This window comes from Triplophysa dalaica, chromosome 6 (genome assembly GCF_015846415.1).
Source record: "Triplophysa dalaica isolate WHDGS20190420 chromosome 6, ASM1584641v1, whole genome shotgun sequence".
In the NCBI taxonomy this organism is placed as follows: Eukaryota; Metazoa; Chordata; class Actinopteri; order Cypriniformes; family Nemacheilidae; genus Triplophysa; species Triplophysa dalaica.
Window position 1 is genome coordinate 12,230,770 of NC_079547.1, and position 6,894 is coordinate 12,237,663.

General features: G+C 44.9%; 1 pseudogene; it reads left to right on the forward strand.

The window, feature by feature from the left end:
• Window positions 1-333: 333 nt before the first annotated feature.
• Window positions 334-1,435, forward strand: LOC130424985 (uncharacterized; annotated as a pseudogene).
• Window positions 1,436-6,894: the final 5,459 nt, after the last annotated feature.

Below are 6,894 nucleotides of genomic sequence, written 5' to 3' on the forward strand. Positions count from 1 at the left end.
ATTGTTTCTGTGTTCTGTGTCAGGAAAGTAATATTTCTAAGAGTTGATATACGTTGTTCTGTTCCCTCGCTGGACAAGTGGAATTAGTTTGTCGCTATTATTAATTCTGCTGCATCAAGTAAAGTGTATAATATATGTATGGTTAATCTCCATTAATTATACGTATTTTACTGTGGTTAAAACCCCCTTAAAACCCTACTGGAAGCCTCGACGTGGCAAGGGGGCGGCAACGCGGACACGGCAATGCGACCACGGCGAATTCCAGTTCAGATCGTCGACCTAAAGGGCTAGCTACCCAGGAAGACGCAACCATCAGCTACGACGTGCACAAAAATGAGGGTCCGGAGCGGCACAGATGGAAGCACGAGCTCACCGTGCAATGGAGCAACCTACAAACTGAAGGGACATGGAGAAGCAAATTGCCGCAGGATTTGGAGTGCACAGAACGTGGAACGGCCGAAGAGACAAAACAACTGCCTACGGATCTGCTCATACAACTGCAGGACCGTCAACTCGGAGGCTTATCTTACAACGCTCATTGAGGCCAGCAAGAGAATCCGCTTTGACGTGCTGGCCCTTCAAGTAACGAAAGCCAAAGCCACAACTACCAGGAAGACGGACGACGGAGACCTCATCATCCTTGGTGCAAAAGTTGACAAGAAGAACATTGGAGGCGTCGGTTTCATCATTCACCGAAGTCTCGAGCCCAAAGTCGATTCAGAGGATGTCATCAGCCCACGTCTCGCAGTTCTACGCATCAAAGGACGACTTCTATGCAGAACTGGAGAACACCATCAAACGAGAGAGAGCCTACTACAAGATCATCTGCAGAGACTTCAATGCCACTATCGGAAAACAACCTCACGCCACATCAGCTAGAATTGGGCCACACGCCACAGGAGACACCAACGACAACGGTGACCGACTGACGGACCTCCTGAACGCCTGCAACCTGTTCCATGGCAACAGCATGTTCCAGAAGAAACCAAAATCGCGCTGGACAAGGACCAGTCCAAATGGAATCTCCCACATGGAACTAGACCACATCCTGACCAATCGACACTGGAGCCTGCTGGACGTTGGAGTGGTGGAACCGTTCCAGACCGGAAGCGTCCACAGACTGATCAGAGCCAAAGTTCGCTTCGCCAGAAGCAGAAAAGACACCCATCGATCAGCATTCATCAGATTCCCGGAGTACAACATCGCCCGTCTAGAAGAAGCGGCCGCTGCATTCGACTGGCAGGAACATCCAGACTACGAACATCTATGCGGCGGAATTCTCCACTGCGCCGCTGAAACCACATCGAAGACCAGGTCAGGAAAAGCACGTCGTCTGGACGAAGCCACCAGGGATCTTCTAAATAGACGAAGCAAAGTCCACACCGATCCGAACTCAACAACCCTGGACAAGGCGATTATCAACAAGGCCTGTTAAGGAAGCTCTAAAGAAATTCCAGTGGAACAAGCGGGCTACCGAAAAGGATTCTGTTGCATGGACCACATCCACACCGTCACACAAATCATTGAGAAGACGACGGAGTACAAGACCCCAATCCTCTTCTGCTTCATCAACTACACCAAGGCGTTCGACAGTGTGGAGCTGAACGCAGTATGGAATTAACTCGCTCGTGCATGAGTGGACAACAAGTACATCAACCTGTTGGAACAATGCAATTTGGACACGTACACCAATATTCGACTGTTCCACAAGGATCTCATTGTTCCAATCTGCAAGGGAGTACGTCAAAGAGACACCATCTCTCCGAAGCTGTTCACGTCGGCATTGAACAACGCCATACTGGAACTGGACTGGAACGACAAAGGAATCTCCATCGAAGGCAAGAAAATCAACAATCTCCGCTTTGCCGACGACATCGCCCTGATCAGCAGTTCCCCCGAAGAACTCCAACAGATGGTGGACGAACTGGACACTGTTGGCAGATCGATCGGACTGACTATGAACCGAAGCAAGACAGAAGTCATGAGAAATCAATGGGCAGACCGGACACCAATCACAGCACAAGGAACCACACTACCAGACGTGGATCAATACGTCTACCTCGGACGTGTGATCACGATGGACAATGACCTCAAAGTAGAAATCAGTCGGAGAAAGCGAGCTGCATGGATTGCCATGAAGAACATCAAGGAAGCCGCGCAACTCGTCAGTGACAAGAAAGTCAGAGCGCAACTCTTCGACTCCACCGTTCTTCCTGCACTCGGAGCTGAAACTTGGGCTGACAACAAAACCTGAACCTAGCTTATCACTACAATGCAGAGAGTGCTGGAAAGATCGCTTCTAGGGACAAACCGCCACGAACGAGGGCTGAGAAGTGCCGATCTTCGGCAACAATCAAGCATACGAGATGTGGCAGAACATATTAGAACAGTGAAATACCGATGGGCAGGTCAGAAGAACTGATGATCGATGGCCTTACCGCGCAACTTTCTGGTACCAAAGGGACGTCTAAAGAACACTAGGACGTCCCGCAACACTCTGGAGCGATTCGATGAAGGCTCTAAATCCACCTGGCAGCCACTGGACTCAAGCCACAGCACTAAGCCACAGCACTTCAGCTAATGAAGATCAAATGGTCTATTGATGAAAGGGCTAGCATTAGCTAATAAATCAACGTAAAACTGTGGTTCCCTTTCTGTCTGTCTCTCGACGTTGTGTCGAGAACAACAGATCGGGTTCGCCCTTGAGAACCAATCAACTCTGACTACTATAGAAAAGCCATCCTGCAGGTCCACCAGGCCAAAGCGTTGAGAGAGCTCGACGAGGGTAAAGCCGACCCGGGTTTAAAGCAGGATCTCCGTGCCGCCACTGACAGAGCTCTACGTGGGACCAAGGTGGCGACACGGCCCTGGGTCGGACGATGTCCACGGTAGTGGTCCAAGAGAGACACCCCCGGCTGTACCTTGCGCAGATGAGTGACACCGAGAAAGTCTGCTTTCTTGATGCACCCGTCTCACAGGGTGGGTTGTGGGTAACACCGTCGAGGACTGTGCTCAGCAATTTTTGACGGTGTAGAAGCAGACAGTGGCAATTAGCCACATTTAACCGTGCCGCAACTTGGCCGCCTAAAGGCCTCCGAGATCCCGCGTGACGTCTGCTTCCCTGCAGCCCAGGACCCCTTCGACATCGGCTCTGGTTCCTGTGCCCCCACAGGCGGCACCCCGGAAGCGGAGGTCGAGGGGGAAACCTCCACCCCGTCAGCAACCTTCTCGCAAGAAGTGACACTGACGGAAGACCCCAGGGAGAACAACATCGGGCCCGACCATCATAGCTACGGCTCTGATCGGTCGGTACAGGACCAATCCTTTTCAGGGCCTGGCGCCCTAAACCAAGATCGTTCGTCCCTCAAGTTCGTCCCTCAAAACCAAGATGTTCAGTGGGTTACAGCCAACACTTCATTGTTCCCAAGAAAGACGGCGGGCCTGCGTACCCTGAAAAAAGCACCTTCACAAGCTGACCTTCAGGATTCTCACGCAGAGGCGCATCCTGACATCTGTCCCATTATATTTGGTCCCTTAACAAGTGGGAGGCACATATGCAAACTGTTGTAATTCCTACACCGTTCACCTGATTTGGATGTAAATACTCAAATTGAAGCTGACAGTCTGCAGTTAAAGCACATCTTGTTCGTTTCATTTGAAATCCATTGTGGTGGTGTAAAGAGCCAAAACTGTTGGAATTGTGTCGATGTCCCAATATTTATGGACCTGACTGTATATCCCTTTTTGAGGCGTCAGGGTGCCTGGTTACGATGGGAGAACGCAATAGAGAGGAAGGTGACATGGGCAGAGCTGTGGAAGGCAGTGCCACAGCGGATCAAGTTTCTCATCCAGGCGGTATATGATGTGCTTCCTAGCCAGTCAAACCTTCACATATGGGGCAAAGTGGAGTCACTGGCATGTTCACTGTGCTCCAGGCGTGGAACACTAGAGCACATTCTGAGTTGCTGCCCAAAGGCACTGGGAGAGGGGAGGTACAGGTGGAGACATGACCAGGTGCTGAAGGCCACCACGGAAGTCATTGCTGCAGGAGTCGAGTGTGCCAAGCGCTCCCGCCCCTCCAAGCAAGCCATCATCTTCATCAGAGCTGGAGAGCAGCCAAGACCAGCTGCAAAAACATCTGCAGGCATCCTGGCCACTGCAAGGGACTGGCAGCTGTTGGTGGACTTGGAGCAGCAACTCAAGTTCCCCAACCACATTGTAACCACCACCTTAAGACCAGATGTCGTTCTCTTGTGGTTTGTGGTAAAGTGGTTTTGTTTGAGCTAACAGTCCCTTGGGAAAACCGCCTGGAAGAAGCCTTTGAAAGGAAGCTTGCCAAGTACAAGGGACTGCTCAGCGAGGGTCGACAAGCCAAGTGGAGAGCAAGGTGTCTCCCAATCGAGGTCGGAAGCAGGGGCTATGCAGTCGCTAGATTCGCCAACTGGACACAAGCTGGGGTCTGATCAGCCTCAGCTGGGTCGCCTGGATGAGGGTGTATGATGTTGAAAGACCCGAAACACCTAATGATTCCAGAAATATCACTGAAGATGTGTCCAGTAGCATCAGTAGATGTATTTGTACAGCGTTTTAAATGAATGTATTTCAAATATATACAGTACATTTTCATTTTTTGTCTGAATTTGTTAGCTAAAAGGCCATGGCTTTACAAATTACATTTACATTACATTACATTTAGGCATTTGGCAGACGCTTTTATCCAAAGCGACTTACATTGCTTTATCCTGTACATTTTACATAGGTATTTGCAATCCCCTGGGATCGAACCCACAACCTTGCGTTGTTAACGCAATGCTCTATCCACTGAGCTACAGGATAGCTGGCATTAACAAATATTAAAAGAGATGGAAAAGTCCTATCCTGGAAGGCTATTTGTAATTTGAATGAGAAAGGCCTTTTAAGACTAAGGAGGAGGCTGAGGATCAGAAGAGATTTTCAGTCATGAAAAACCTTAAGTCTAAGTTTCTGTACATATTTTTTTTATGTTAATGGGTTTAAAGTCAATAAGAATAATCTAAAAATATGTGAACAGTATCCTGTTTACATATTTATATTTATATTATGTGACCCCCAATATCCTCATTGGGGGTCACATAATAATCCCTTGGAAACCTGCCAGCTGGGAATACAACTTTCAACCTTATGTTTTAAGGCTGGCTCTCTAACCATTAGGCCACAACTATCCTTGACCCAATGCATCAAATGCCTAATATTTGGACAAGAGTTATGCTATGCAGCTTTTCAATTTCAACAGTTAAAATACTTCACTATTAACATCCTTTAACTGTTGGAAATTGTAAGGCGTGCATAAACATCCAGTGATATTTGGAGATGTTTTAATAAACCTCATTCAAAGTATAAACGGTATTAAATGTAAATACATAAAGTTTGGTTTGAGGTTTGCACAGGCCCCCCAGACGTCTAGGATCGGCACTGACTAACTCCTTGGGAAAAAAAATAAACTGGAGTGGAGGGAACCAGAAAGTTTCATTTCGCACATTAAGTCTAAGGAATTTAGTATAAGTAAGTACATATATTTTATAGATGCTGCCCATCTGTGGTGTAAGATTACTTTGATCTTAGTAATAAGGATATACTTTTTGGATCAAACATTTGTTATTTCACTGTAAAAAAAAATTGATGTCGTAGTCGATTGAAAGAAATTAATAGAAACTTTACTTAATACAATTGTGTGTTTATTTGACCGAAATGTAAGTTAAAATTATAGGAGAAATTCTAAATAAACAAATTATTAAGTGAATTCAACTTAATTTTATCATGTTCAAGCCACTTAAAATTGTATAAAGGATTTTTGCCTCATAATTTTGTGGTGGGACTACATTAATTATTTTACTTAATTTTACTAACGGAGCAGTGAATTTAGAGTTCCCAGCATGCTTTGCATGCGACAGCATTAGGTGGAGACATTCTTTTGAAAAAAGTACTATTTTATGTGCTTTACAATAAAATGAATAACTTGATAGTGTTTATTGTTCAGTTGTCTTTAAGATTTAGAAAATATTCTGCTTAAGTAATGGGAGAGCTCATGATGTGTGATTTTTTTCTAATGGTGGCCTAATGGTTAGAGACTCGGACTTCTAACCCTTACGTTGCAGGTTCGAGCTGCAGTACCAGTAGGTGGGGGGAGTGAATGATCATTGCTCTCCTTCACCTTCAATACTACGGCTGAGGTAAGACCCTTGAGCAAGGCACCGATCCCCCCAACTGCTCCCTGGGCGCCGCAGAAATGGCTGCTCATTGCTCTAGGTGTGTGTTCGCGGTGTGTGTTTACTTGGATGGGATAAATGCAGAGCACAAATTCCGAGTATGGAACACCCTAATTGGCCTCACATCAGTCACTCAAATGCCCATACAAAGAGTGCCACGGATAAAGAGGCAGAAAAAATACTACACGCTTGCTTAAACTTGCACCTGACAAAGATGGTGGAAGGAAACAAATTAAATTAATTAATTTAATTTGTTATATTTTTATGAAAGTTTGGTTAATATTTTTAAGTTTTAAACGTGTATTATTTTTATAGTAGTTAAGTTAATGTTTCAATTTAAAATGTGTTTTTTAATATAAATATTAGTTTGCAATCTTTGTAATTTTTACATTTTTGTTTATATTTTAAACATTTTTTTATATTTTTATGTTTTGTCAATTTTGTAATATTTGTCTAAAGTATAAATCCTCAACATTTATATCAACATTATATTTTGAGATAAAGTTTAAACACATTTTATATTTAAAAAATATAATGTATTTTTCAATATTCGTTTTAAATGTCAAACTATTCTGTGTTTTAATATAGTTCATGCTGCTTTGTGCAATTTTGTTTATATTATTTTTTTCCTTAGATTATTTGACTTGTT